Raw genomic sequence first — 15,356 nt, 5'->3', positions numbered from 1 at the left:
GTATCTTTTCTTTTCTCTTTGATCAAGAAATCCCCTTTCTTGCTAAGCAATTATATTTCCAAGACCTAACTAGCAATGTGGATGGAAACTAATGCCTTAGCTAGATTGTTGTTGCAGACGCATTGCAAGGCAAAGCTGTTAGAAGAGTTGGAGGCAGAACTGAATCGCATTGGATCACTTCCCGAAACTGAATCGTCGCGGATTATCAAGGAACTCTTTGGTCATGTAGTTGATGTTTACCTTAAGGATGGTTCTATATGTAATGGAATCTTGTTTACTCTTGAACCCAGTACGCTTCTTTCTCTCATTCGTTTCTTCATTTTATTTTATTTCTGGCTTCTGCATTGATTCAATCAAAATCTCATATCGGATGTCGAAAATTTTCTGTTTTTGGATAATTTTAACTATCGGTTGTGCCGTCTTTGAATAATCATGTGTAGTTATCATCTTGGTGGCGTTGTCTGTTGTATAATTTTACTTTTCTGTATTTTGTTAGAAACTGATAAGAGTTCTTTTGCTTATTGTTGGTATAGTTGTTACTTTGAAGATTGCAAGAATCACCAAGAAGGGAAATGGCCATAGCAATATTGGAGAAGAGTCAGTGAATAAACTAGAGCTTCCATATAGCAATATTGGAGAAGAGTCAGTGAATACAGTAGAGTTTCCATCATCGGATATTGTGAACATTATTGCTAAGGTATGCTACTTGTAGCATGTAATAATACATCTTTCTTTAGAATATATTTATATGCTTAGAGTACATGTGATTTTGTGTGTAGGAAGTAACGCTTACTCTAGATGGTGATGTTTGGAAAAAAACAAGTAATGAAGAAGAACCAGTTCAACCAACTGTAAGTTCTTCCGATAGCGTGCAGAAGAATAGTGAAGAAGATGATCAGGCACGACGTCCTTGGGAGTTAGCGAATGAACAAGAGGAGCAGCCGTCACCACGTTCAAGGGTGCAGAAGAATGAACAAGAGGATCAGCAGCCACCACATTTTGAGGTGCAGAAGAATGATCAAGAGGAGCAGGTGCCACCTCATTCTGAAGTGCAGAAGAATGATCAAGAGGAGCAGGTGCCACCTCATTCTGAAGTGCAGAAGAATGATCAAGAGGAGGAGCAGCCACCACATTCTGGGGTGCAGAAGAATGATCAAGAGGAGCAGAAGTCACCACATTCTGGGGTGCAGAAGAATGAACAAGAGGAGCAGCCGCCACCACATTCTGGGATGCAGATGAATGTGGTTCCTTACTCACCTTTATCTCTAGGATATCGATTTACACCTAGAGGCCAATATCCGCATGGTTATCCATATAGACCCCAATGGCAGGGTTTCCCATATAGAGGCCAATATCAGCATGGTTTCCCATATAGAGGCCCACGGCAGCAGGGTTTCACATACAGAGGCCCATGGCATCAGGGTTTCTCATACAGAGGCCCATGGCATCAGGGTTTCCCATATAGAGGCCAAGGGCAGCAGGGTTTCCCTTATAGAGGCCAAGGGCAGCAGGGTTTCCAATATAGTGGCCAAGGGCAGCCGAATTACCCATATACTGACCAAGGGCAGCAGGAATTCCTATATAATAGCCAAGGGCAGCAGGGATTCCCATATAATGGCGAAGAGCAGCAGACTATCCCATATAATGGCCAAGAGCAGCAGGGTTTTCTACATGATGGTCAGTGGCAGCAGACTATCCCATACAACCATGATGACTCTAATCCTCCAGTATTATTACATCATGAAGCTGACATTCAAATTGCTCCACATGATCTCGAAATCGGCTCCCAGAATCCTCATCATCTAGGATCTGCTCCATATGGTGACGCTATCATTTTTCCAGAAAACCTTGATCCACCAGGCCCAGATACTACTGCTCCATATGGTGACGCTATCATGTTTCCAGAATACCTTGGTCCACCAGGCCCAGATACTATTGCTCCATATGGTGACGCTATCATGCTTCCAGAAAACCTTGATCCACCCGGCCCAGATACTATTGCTCCATATGGTGACGCTATCATGTTTCCAGAATACCTTGGTCCACCAGGCCCAGATACTACTTCTCCATATGGTGACGCTGTCATGTTTCCAGGATTCTTTCGTCTACCAGGCCCAGATCCTAATGCTCCTTATGGTCACGCTCCGATGTTTCCAGAATACCTTGGTCCACCAGGCCCAGATCCTACTGCTCCATATGGTCACGCTCCCATGTTTCCAGAATATCGTCCACCAGGCCCAGATACTACTGCTCCATATGGTCACGCTCCCATGTTTCCAGAATATCCTCCACCAGGCCCAGATACTACTGCTCCATATGGTCACGCTCCCATGTTTCCAGAATATCCTCCACCAAGCCCAGATACTGCTGCTCCATATGGTCACGCTCCCATGTTTCCAGAATATCCTCCACCAGGCCCAGATACTACTGCTCCATATGGTCACGCTCCCATGTTTACAGGATTCTTTCGTCCACGAGGCCCATATACTACTGCTCCACATGGTCACGCTCCCATGTTTACAGGATTCTTTCGTCCACGAGGCCCATATACTACTGCTCCATTTGGTCACGCTCCCAGGTTTTCAAGATACTTTCGTCCGCGAGGCCCAGATACTAATGCTCCATTTGGTCACGCTCCCAGGTTTTCAAGATACTTTCGTCCGCGTCCACGAGGCCCAGATACTAGTGACCAGCAGTGAAGCACAAATACTTCTAAAATTGTGAAGAACCCGGTACAAGTATGCATACCGTACTCGAGGTACTTTGTTGAGGCTTTTATGCCTTTTTGAGTAACATGACTGTATCAAAAGCGTGTATATAGAAGGAAAAAAATAAACTATCCTGTTTGTACTAATGTTTCATGTAATCAAAATGTGACTTTACATATCTGTATTGATAGCTAGACTATAGTTTCTGTTGAAATTTCTATGTTTCTTAAAAAGTACAAAACTATGTTTGTTTACAACAATAAAAAGTGAATGTCATCAATTATAAGTAAAATTATTATTTATTTATGCAACATATATTCCACATATTCTATTGGACAATATAATTTATCGTTTTTAGTACATCCTCTACTTACTTGAAAGAAGAAAAGTTGTTTATTAATGATAATTATTCTGGACGATAAAAATGGTTGCATGTTAATAAAGACCATACAAAAATGTTTCTGGTGCAGTATGGTTCTTAGGTGACTGAAGAGTATGTGTAAAAATGTTACCACTCCGAGACTCAAATCACTATAAGAATGAGATATAACTTTGTACATATGAGTTGAATCGTGTTCCAGCAACTCAGGTCACACTTATATAAGAAAGACCGTTATAACTTATAAGCGTCTACGAAATGTCTGCTTGGAGCACGGGTGGCCGTCGGATGAAGACCAACGAACAATGGAAGGAGGAGTGTGCTCCTGTGCTCCGATGCAGCGTTAAGTGATGTGATTCTACCGGTACTACGGTGTGGTGAACTCTTGAGGCGATGAATCATGCTCAATTGCTTTTTTTTTTAGAGCCTGAAGGGTAGTTTTGATGAGAACTTGAGAATGATGAAATATTTGTTAGACATACTGTTGCTCCTAGATACAATACATATGGTATAGGTGTGTTAACTACTGCATAATTGATCTTGAAGTGTCCAAAGTTGCTAACTACTGTATATTGGAGCTGGAAGTGTAGTGTTGGATTGTAGGTTTCTAACGCTTAGTTGATCTTGAAGGGTGTCCAAAGTTGCAAGTTGACTCTCTGTGATTTGTTACTTTTCAGGTCCTTTGTCAAGTTGTTATAGCCTTCTGAGGATATTCCTATGTATATGTTCAAAGAAAACCAAATTTATGAAAGTGAAGGTTAGGTGTGATAAGAATTGGATTAACAATAACATTGTTAGTGTGAACATGCAATGTAAGAAAGAAATCCATGAATAGAAGAAGTTGTTGTTATAGCTTGAGGAAGAAGAAAGCGACAAAATGCATGTATGAAGAAGATGAAAGAAGAAATTGTATTGACAATGTCAATTAGTTACATCAATGAATAGTTCTTATATAGCTAGTGTATCATTAACTAACTAACTAACATGATAACTAACTCTCAGTTAGTTATTTTCTGTTTTGTTATTGGATGGTTGCATGGCATGTGTGGCATCATGTATATCATCATTCAAAGTCCCCCTCAAGTTGAAATGACTGATCAATCAGGAGGAACGTTTTCTGCTAACACTCAAGCCAATCCGAAGGAACATTGCAAAGTCAATTTAACTTGGTGTGACAAGGAAGTTGGAAATGGCATTGGTGATAATCTTAAAAGAGAATAAGTTGTGATAGAAAGACAAGAGGAAGAAATTGAAGAAGGTGAGAAAGAAGTAGAACAGAAGAATAATGAGGAAGAATTAGTTAAAAATGAACAAGTTGAAAAAATGAGTTAGAAAAAAAAGAGTAAGGAAAATAAGGCAAGAGCTAAAAAGTTTCAAGAGGAGAAAGGAAAAATGAAGAGTCTTCCGATACAAAACTAAATTTATCTCATCCTCATGCTCCTACTAAGAAGGACAATGCAAAATATTATGCAAGGTTTATGGATATATTTAGTCATTTGCAAATAAATATTCCATTTTAAGTGTTTAAAATATTTGAATAACTAACTAAATTGATTAAAAATATATTTTTAAATTTCTAACTTTATAAAGTGGGCCATTTGAGAGGGGACTCATTCCAACAACTTCAAATGCCTATAAATAAGTTTTATTCTCAAGTAATTATCGATTATTATCACAAGACTTAACGTAACTAATAATGGAAACCCTAATTAACATGTTGGAGAAGATGAGCGGAGAACACAACAATTTATATTTTAGAATTGAAAGCACAAACAACAAGAACCAAATGGTGCACTTAACTCCATCTACTGAAATATTATATGCTCTTAACATAAATAACCAAAAAGAGGAAGAACTTGTATCTTCGTTACCAGAGAACAAAAAGAACCAAATGATGCTCTTAACTTCATTCGGAGTGAGGATATCCTCATCAAGAAAATTTGTACAGTAACATGGAGCGTAGTATGTAAACATGTGGATAAAGGTGGTTTGGATATCCGCTCTAATATGCATCTTGACGAAGTCTTGATGCTTAAAGTTACCCAGGATTTTTTTACTTCTTCAAAGGAGTGGGCGATCATTTACAGAGCAAGATATAGAAAAAATAGCTATCCTATAGCTTATCACATAAATTTCTTAATTTGACTTAGAATTCAGCATCATTATAACCATTTGAATGTGGAGACTAGATGGGTGATAGGAACGGGGGATAACATTAACTAGTGGAATGAAAATTGGTCGAGAAAGTCTCTCAGTAAGCTCCTAAATATCCCATTACACAATAAGGTTGAATACTGAGGTTAAAGACCTTATTGTGGGGACCAAATGGATCATCCCGAGTTTTCTATGGGAGAACTACCCAAATGTAGTATTCAAAATCAACCAAATTCATATTCACCGGGATCATCTTTTGGATAAGTTAATTTGGGAACACACGAGTAATGGAGTCTTAAGAGCGATGGACGCAATCTTTGAGGGTCATCAAATATCCTTAGAGTGGGCCAAGCTAATCTGGAGGAATTCACTCCTCCTTCAACTTCCTTTACAATGTGGAGATTGATTCACAATAAGATTCTTTCGGATGATAATTCGCAGAAAAGGGGTTCCGTCTCGATTTTGACGTGTAGTTTATGTAGTAACAAAAGGGAGATAATGTCTCACATCTTTTGTAAGTGTAAATTTGCTTTGGCGATTTGGAAGAAGATAATGGAGAAAATCAAGATCATATATTTGCCTAAATCTCCAGAGGACCTTGTTCCTGATGGAATCTCAAGCTCAAAGATACCATTCTCGCAGCAATGCTTCAAACTATCCATCAAATTTGGCTGGCACGAAATGATAGAATGTTCAATGATTTCAAACCGTTGGTGACAGTTGTAGTAGGTAGAATATTTTCCTTAGTTAAGATTAGCTCCTCGTTTTTAAATAGTTGGATGGCCACCTGTCAATTAGAGCATGACACTCTTGAAAATCTCCAAATTGATAAAAAAAATACCGAAACACCCTCAGAATTATCACGTTTTTTTGAAGAAAACATGCACTTTATGGCTTAAGATCAACACATGTTACTTGATTAGAGGAACCTTTGCAGTAGCTAGGGCAATTGCGAGGGACCATAAATGGAGTTTTTGGGGAGCTTTCTTTGCTGATATGGGTGAGAGTAACGTTTTGAGAGTGAAGTTTCTTGCTATTATGTCCGCTTTAGAGGAGACGAATCGTAGATAGTAGTTTAATGTCTGGATTGAAAGTGATTCTCAAACAGCCCTTCTGTTAGGCTACACTAAGCTACCAAAGATCTAAATTGCATAAGAAGATTGAACATAAGAAATAACTTTTCAGATTTTCATTCCTTTCCCAACAAGGTAGCTCTTACAATATATAGCTAGGGTTTAAAAGACTAATGGGCCAAAAGATCACTAGACCCAAAACTACAAACATAACATAAAGCCTAGTAGTAATAATAATAAAACTATTAATAGTAAAAGTCTTTAAGTAAAGTGGATACTCTTTTCTCTCTAATGGGCCTTTTCTTAACAATACTCATTGGGTCCACAAGAACCTTGTCCACAAGGTTCATAGGAGAGGAGATAATTGGGCTGCTAAAACAGTTGGGCCCGGTTTGGATTTCAGCACAAGGGGAAGAAATAGGCTGGGGCGCTTCAACACACGTGGCTGCAGGAGAGAGGGCCGCTGGATTTTTAGGGTTTTTCGGTGGTTGCACCAAAGCAGAATGTGGGAGGGAAAAAACAGGATTTTGAATGGAGAGTGGAGATGTTGTCTTGGATAACGTGGACGGCTGAGATTGCACCGAGTGGGGATAAGGAAGGCTAGTGGGGTTTTGGTGGAATACAGCTGTATTCTTGTTGGACTCCGCATGCGTCTTGGGCAGTGCAAAAGGATGGGGGGAAACGTGAAAGCATGGTAAAGTATCTGGCAGAAAATCATTATGGGCCCCATTAGCACGTGAATCAGACCGTTGGGTCTTGAAAGGAGTATCACTTAATGGTACTTGCAAACTACTTACTCCCTCATTACTTTCTCTTTGAGAGTTAAGATTTCCAAAAGCCACATTTGTGTTTCTCTCTTCTGAAACTCTTTTTCTCTCAAAAATTTTTTCACCTTCTTTTTGCGTTTCAAAAACTCTCCCTTGTTTCTGAACTCCTTTGCCTACACTCTGAAGTTCTTGCGAACTCGTATTCGTGACCTCGCCTGTTGAGGTTCCTGGATCTTCAAAACAGAGCCTGGTATCCTTTGGAAGGGGCCGAAACTGATCATTATCATTGTTGTTGAAATAGGGTTTCAAAAGCGAGACATGTACAACCGGATGAATCCTCGATGACGACGGAAGGTCTAACATGTAAGCCACCTGACCAACTTTTTTTATCACTTTATAAGGACCAAAATATCTTTGAGCTAGTTTTTGTGAGGTTCGTTTACTAACTGTGTTTTGTCTGTAGGGCTGTAACTTCAACAAGACCAGATCACCAATTGCAAAGGTAAAATCCACTCTTTTACGGTTTGCTTGTTTTTCCATTTGAATACGACTTCGTTTCAAGTTATCTTTGAGTTGTACTAAAATCTCACTGCGTTCCTGCAAGGAGGTGGCTAATGATTCGTCGTGGATGGTGTCGGTCACATAAGCTTGAATGTTTGGGGGATCCCTGCCGTAAAGTGCTTTGAACGGAGTCATGTGGATCGCCGTGTGGAAAGAAGTATTATACCAAAACTCTGCGAGGTGTAGGAAGGGATACCATTTACGTGGCTGGGCACTAGCAAAACATCTCAGGTACGTTTCCACTGATCTGTTTACTACTTCAGTTTGACCATCGGTCTCTGGGTGATACGCAGTACTGTATTTCAGGGTAGTACCTTGGACTTTGAAAAACTCTTTCCAAAAAGTACTGAGAAAAAGAGGATCGCGGTCGGAGATGATAGATTTCGGGACTCCATGAAGTCGGGCTATCTCTACCGAGAAACGGCGTGCCAGATCTTTAGCAGTGAAACGAGTCGGCAGAGCGATGAAGTGAACAAACTTAGTCAAACGATCGCAAACAACCCAGATGACTGTGTGACCAAACGAGTTTGGTAAGTTTGTAATAAAATCCATTGTTAGATCTTCATATACCTGTTTAGGAGTAGGAAGTGGTTGAAGTAACCCCTTTTTTTTCTGAGTGGAGTATTTGTTCTGCTGACATACTGTGCACTGCTTAACCATGTTTTTAACTGCCATGTATATGCCCGGCCAAGAGAATGAAGCTGCGATTCGAGCAAGTGTGGCTTTGACACCCGAATGACCTCCTGAAGGGGAACTGTGAAATTCCTGCAATACTTTGATGCGGAGATCTTGTATTTCAGGTATAAACAATCTTTCTTTGTAATACAACAATCCATTTGTAAATTTGTATAAACTGGGGCTTGTATTTTCCATTGTTGTCTGAGTTACTAATGTTCTGCCTGCTGCATCATGCACATAGAACTGGCGGAGTGTGGCCAAGAGATCTGGAACCGGAGATGAGTAAGCCAACAACAAGCATTCAGCGGTGGAGAATTGTCTACTCAAAGCATCTGCAACGAGATTAGATCTGCCAGGTTTGTACGAAATTTCAAAATTAAATCCTTGTAACTTAGCTGCCCAAATCTGTTGTTCTGGTGTTTGGATCCTTTGTAGAAGTAGATTTCTGAGACTCTTTTGGTCAGTGTAGATGTGAAATTTTTGCCCTATGAGATATTGACGCCATTTTTTTACTGATTCTGTTACAGCGAACATCTCTCGAACATACACCGAAGCGGCTTGCATCCTAGGACAAAGTTTCTTGCTGAAGAAGGCGATAGGGTGACCATCTTGGGAGAGCACCGCCCCAATACCCACAGCTGAAGCATCCGTCTCAATTATAAACTGTTTTGTAAAGTCTGGCAGAGACAGGACCGGCATGTCGGTCATCCGTTTCTTTAATTCTGTAAAGGCTACGGCCGCCTCTGTACTCCATTCAAACTTAGTGGAACGCAATAAATCGGTGAGAGGAGCGGCGAGAGTGGCGTAGTTTTTAACAAAACGTCGGTAGAATCCGGTGAGGCCCAAAAAACCACGGAGATGCGTGAGAGAACGTGGTGTCGGCCAATCCAACATGGCTTGCACTTTTTCTGGATCAGGAGCAACACCACCTACTGAAATAACATGGCCTAGGTAATGAACTTGTTTAACTGCAAAAACACACTTAGCTAGCTTCACTACAAAAGCGTTAGATTCCAATAGTTCAAAAACAACCTGCAAGTGAGATAGGTGATCACAGAAATTGTTACTGTAAATTAGTATATCATCAAAAAAAACTAAAACGAATTTACGTAAGTAGGGCCTTAGTAAATCGTTCATAGCTGATTGAAATGTGGAAGGGGCGTTAGTTAGCCCAAAAGGCATTACGAGGAATTCATAATGCCCATCGAAAGTCCGAAAAGCAGTCTTATGTGTGTCTTCCGATGCAACGCGGATCTGATGGTAGCCTGAGCGTAAATCTAACTTGGTAAAATATGTAGCATTGCCTAGCTCATCCAAAAGTTCATCAATAGTTGGGATTGGGAAACGATCTTTTATTGTTACTGCATTGAGGGCGCGATAATCGACACAAAATCTCCATGTGCCATCTTTTTTTTTTACTAATAAAACGGGTGAGGAAAAGGGGCTGTGACTAGGTTTAATGATTTCCTCCTTCAACATATCCTGAATAATTGAAGTCATGGCAGTTTTTTGGGAGTGTGGGTAACGGTATGGTTTAACATTGATGGGGGTTGTATTAGGGATAAGGGGAATATGGTGATCATGAGGTCTTGTTGGGGGAAGTCCTTCGTGAGGTTGAAAAATGCTTTGGTATTTTGTGAGAAGGCTTTGAATTTCTGGATTCAGGTTTGGTGAGGGTGTTAACATGGGGTCGGGCTGGGAAAAAGTGTTTGGAGTGTCATGGTTTTGGAAAATCATGAGGTGGTAAGAAGCAACAGAATTTGTATGAATAAGTTGTTTAAGTTGGTGAAAAGTAGTATGGGATGGGTGGGCTGTGGGATCTCCTTTCAAAGTGATATTATTTTCATGATGGGTAAAAGAGATGGACGGAATGGAAAAATCCGCTTGCAAAGGACCCAATGTTCTTAGCCAAGCCATTCCAAGCACAACATCTGCTCCTTCAATTGGCAATAGATAGAAAGGAATATGGAAAAGTTCTTTTTGCAACGTGATAGGAACGTTATTGCAAATGCCTTCACACTTTAAGTGGGAACCATTTCCCACCATGACTGAAAATTGAGTAATGGGTGTAGATGTGAGATTGAGATGTTGGGCAATTCTGGGTTGCAAAATGTTATGGGTACTACCGGTGTCAACCAACACCATTACTGATAAACCACCAATGTTGCCTTTGAATTTTAGTGTTTGTGGTGAGAATTGTCCCGTTAAAGCTTGAGGAGAGAGCTGGAAATAGGTATCATTCAAGTCTTGCTCAATTTCCGATTCGACACTATCTTCCATAGGAGTGGGCTCACAAGTAGGATCTTCATCCGCCATAAGAATTAGAAATCTGCTGGTGGAACATTTATGCCCAATAAAAAACTTTTCATCACAATTAAAACATAGGCCTTGGGCTCTACGCTCTTGTAGTTGGGTTTGGGAGAGTTTTTTTATTGGCAATTTTGATGGGGCAGGGCTGGTTTGGGCTTTGAATGGGCTTGGGGTTTGGGGAATTGAAAGGTTAGGGGTTTTGGTCATGGGGTTAGTTGAAGGGGCTGAAGGCTTATGAAAAGTGTTTACAAAGGGTTTATGGAATTTGGGTTTTTGAATCTTTCAACTTAGATTCGATTAATTTAGCTAAACCAATAGCTTGTGAAATGTTGCTGGGTTTGTGAATTGCCATTTCATTTTGAATCTCATTCGTTAAGCCGGAAATAAAACAATTCAGTATGGCATCGGGTGGCAAGCCAACCACTTGGTTTTCCTAGCTTTTCAAATTTGGTTTGATAATCAACCACCGATCCCTCTTGTTTCAATTTAAATAATTCAGCTTGGTGGTTGTCAAAAGTTGAAGGACCGAAACGTAATTCTAAGGCTTTAAGAAAAGAAAACCAATCGGTTAACAAATGACTTTGATGCATCCATTTAAACCAACTAAGAGCATCACCCTTCATGTAAAAGGATATTAAAGATAAACGATTCTCCGGTGGCATATTATAAAAGTTAAAAAATTGTTCCGCTTGAAATAACCAATCAAGAGGGTTGGAACCATCAAACATAGGGAGTTCGAGTTTTGGGGTGCGTTGTTTGTAGGTAATGGTGGTATATTGGAGAGATTGGGATAAGAGTGTTGGAGAGGAATTTGGGAAAAAGGGGGCTGCTGGGAAAAGGGAATATTGAAAGGTTGAGAAGATGATAAGATAGTAGGGATAGGAGGGTAGGGTATGAAGGATGATGGGATGTGAGTATTGAAGTGTCTTGTGGGTGTAGGTTGGGGTTGTGTGTTGGAGAAGGTAGCAGAATTTCTCAAAGGTGTGTTTGTAGGTGACAGATTGTGAAAATTAATAGTAGGAACCCTAGAAATAGAAAATGGGATCTGTGGTATACCTGAAGGGATAGCTGTTTCGTGAACAGTAACAGTGCTTGGGGGAGGTACTGTTCCGTGAACAGTAGCGTGAACAGTAGCGGACATAGCAGCGCTGTCGGATCTGTGAACAGTGGCAGATCTGCTTGTGCTGCCTGACCCATGAACAGTAGTAGAACTCGGTGTAAGAGCTTGTTGTGGCTCTTTTTGAGTAGCGATTTGTTTGATGGCTGTCATGAGGGAGTCAAATTTAGAGTCCTCTTCCGATTTGTCTTTGTCTAATCGGGATTGTAGGTTGGATAACTCCATAGAGAGTTGATGAAATCTTACATCCATTTGTTCTTGTGTCTCTTGCATTGCATTGTTGAGGTTTAAGGAAGTGATTTGAAGGGCTTCTTCTAAAATTTCTTTAGAAGAGGGGTTGGGTGGTTTAGAGGGAGCCATGGGAGGAATGAGTGGCAAGAAATGAAAGCACCAATGTTAGGCTACACTAAGCTACCAAAGATCTAAATTGCATAAGAAGATTGAACATAAGAAATAACTTTTCAGATTTTCATTCCTTTCCCAACAAGGTAGCTCTTACAATATATAGCTAGGGTTTAAAAGACTAATGGGCCAAAAGATCACTAGACCCAAAACTACAAACATAAACATAAAGCCTAGTAGTAATAATAATAAAACTATTAATAGTAAAAGTCTTTAAGTAAAGTGGATACTCTTTTCTCTCTAATGGGCCTTTTCTTAACACCTTCCTTTTGTCAGAATGGAATCTCTTATTCCTTGGGATCTCTAAAATAGATGGTCAAATTGCAAATATCTTCCTTTAAATTTGGTTTACACACACATTTTCAAGAAAGAAAACACGTGAACAAATAAATTAAACTTCTTAGGATCATGACATCTTGATTTTTCAATGATGGAATGCCTTACCAATTTTCATTAGGGAGGAATTCTTGTTAAATTTGACCAATTAAAGATTTAATTGACCTCAGCTTTTAGGATTGACGGCTCGGCTCATAGTATAGAGAGTAGGTTCTAGTTTCAGTAATAATTTTTTTTACTCTTGTTTTTCAAACCTGATCCTCCAAATATATAATAGCATTTATTTGGTTAAAAAAGTTAATTAAAATCCATTAAAAAATAATGTGTTACTCTTTTATTTATTTATTTAGAAATCTCTTTTAAAGTGGATCACTTGAGAGTGGGCCCATTCCAACAACTTCAAATATCCAAAAATAACTGTTGCTATCATCAAATATCACTAGACCTAACCTAACTAACGATGGAAACCCTAGTTAGCTTGTTGGAGAAGATGAGCGAAGAACATCAAGCAGAAGCGAATCTTCACTTAGAATTACTTCTTCCATTCCACAACATCAAAACTCCATCTACAGAACTATCTGATAATGCTGCTAACAAAAATAATCAAAAAGACAAACAACCTGCACCTTCTATACCACACAACAACCATGCAAACGCGTCTCCATCACATTCTTTATCAGAGAAGCGTTTAATCCTAACTCCTCTCCGGTCTTCTTCATTTGCATATAGTGGCCATGTTCAATGGCAGTGTTTCCCACACATGCATTATGCTCCTTTTGGACCTTTTCTCATCACTCCTCCAGTGTTGCATCCCTTGCAAATTCAGACTAAGAAGTTGCATTGTCATAGCCAGATTGATCTCGACACGATTGTTCGTGCCGAAGATAGAAGGACTACTTTAATCATTAAAAATATTCCTAACAAGTACGAATAATTACTCAACAATTTGATCATTTTGTTTATGATAAACTCAACTTAACTTCCTTCTGTTTCTATTTGTTTGAAGGTACATTTCAAAGATGCTGCTTTATGAAATTGAGGAGAATCACCATGGGACTTATGATTTCCTTTACTTGCCAATTGACTATAAAGTATGTTTTTGTTTTTGGTCAAGTAGACTAGAATTTCATCTCCTAAAGGTGAATAAGTGGGATGTCGTGGGTTGGAACCCGGCCCTGATGTCTCGGCATAGTTACCAAACCAACTGAGTTGACTTAACCGGACCTTGGTTTTTTGGTTGCAGAATAATGGAAATTTGGGTATGCTCTCATCAATATGATCTCTCAATTTACATATTTGTCTCCTTTTACAAGGTTATACTTTTTTTCTTCTTCTCTATATAGTTGTTTTTGTTAAATTGTTTGGTATTGATTAAGTATGCTAAAAATATCAAGGATTCTGTCATGAAAATTTATGCGCAGGCTTTTCATGGGAAGAAATGGGACACACATTTTGGCGAAACAAGTTATTTCACTTGAATATGCATGGATTCAAGGAAAGGACGCACTTGTGACGTATTTTCAGAACTCAGGCTGCATTTGTGAATTATGCTTCAGTCGCCGTTGGCCAATTCCCTTTCGTTAACCAGGCCAAGAACATAGTGATCATGTCAAGAGTTTATTACTTTATTCAATTGTTGGCAATGCAAAGTTTCTGGTTTTTGACATTGCTTCTGAAATGTCTTGCGAATGTCAAAAATAACTAGTGGATTTCATATTAAACATGTGTTTAGACTTGGAGAAGGATTTTTTTTAGGCTTGATGAGTAAATTAGATTAGAAAAAAGATACTTTTTATGTATCTGTATTGATTTTTGGAACTTTAAGGTTGTACATCATACCAATTTCTTATTAATTTATCAATTTTTTACATTTTTCTTAAAATGTACAAGGATGTTAGAAATGAAATTCTTACATATGCAAGTTACGAATAAAGATGCCAATGGGGGCTAAGGTTTATGCTGAAGCGACACCCCTAAAATTGGTAGCTCTGATACTACGTAAAAGAAGAGTTTCTAATATATTTCAAGGTTATGTTACAATAAAATGAGAAGTTTTTGTTTAAATAGAGAAAAATCTTGATCATAGGGACTACATACAATAAAATAAAACTACTACAAATATTACTATTTACAGTCGATTTTTTTGTTTTTTGTTTCTGATGAAGACTATTTACGGTCTATTATTTACAAATGTAGAAGTCGGTAACTTTAGGTAAAGACTAAAGAAATATTAAGTACAACACAGGTGGAAATTTATATGAAAAGTAAAAATCCCCAAAGTGATGTTTAGTTAGTTAGCATTTAGTTTTTTCTGTTAGTTTGTTTTGCTGTCTCATTCTCATATTGGGATCAGTTTAGTTGTATTTCTGTTTAGTTAGTTAGTTTAGTTTTTTCTGTTAGTTTGTTAATAGTTAGTTACTTTAGTAGTTTTTTTCTGTTAGAAATTCTGTTAGGTTGTTTTGCTGTCTCATCTTATATAAATAACAGAATGGGATCAGTATAGTGAAGTGTAGCTTTTCTTTGATCAATAAGTCCCCTTTCTTGCTAAGTAATTTTCTATCCAGAGAGACCTAACTAGCAATGTCGAGTGAAACTGATGACGTAGCTAGCACCTCGAAGAAGATGGATAAGGGAAAGCGTATTCTTGACGAACAGAGTGAAACTGAAGCTGAAACTGCTGTTGAACCTGATGACGTAGCTAGCACCTTGAAGAAGATGGATAAGGGAAAGCGTATTCTTGACGAACAGAGTGAAACTGATGATGAACCTGATGACGTAGCTAGCACCTCGAAGAAGATAAAAATGTCTAGGTGTAGTCCTTAACGAAATGTGTGCCGCTATTAACACAATCCCCCGCACTGTCTGAAGATG

The 15,356-nt window shown here is 39.0% G+C and overlaps 1 long non-coding RNA gene across 1 annotated transcript; it reads left to right on the top strand.

The window, feature by feature from the left end:
• The first annotated feature begins 6,611 nt into the window (after window positions 1-6,611).
• Window positions 6,612-7,867, top strand: LOC131656752 (uncharacterized). Its single transcript, XR_009300278.1, has 3 exons — window positions 6,612-7,444; window positions 7,545-7,583; window positions 7,686-7,867. It is a non-coding gene; the product is annotated as an uncharacterized LOC131656752 (long non-coding RNA).
• Window positions 7,868-15,356: the final 7,489 nt, after the last annotated feature.

The sequence above is a fragment of the Vicia villosa genome, linkage group LG3 (genome assembly GCF_029867415.1).
Source record: "Vicia villosa cultivar HV-30 ecotype Madison, WI linkage group LG3, Vvil1.0, whole genome shotgun sequence".
Lineage (NCBI taxonomy): Eukaryota > Viridiplantae > Streptophyta > Magnoliopsida > Fabales > Fabaceae > Vicia > Vicia villosa.
Note: the sequence above shows the minus strand (reverse complement) of the source record. Positions and strands in the feature narration are given on the sequence as shown.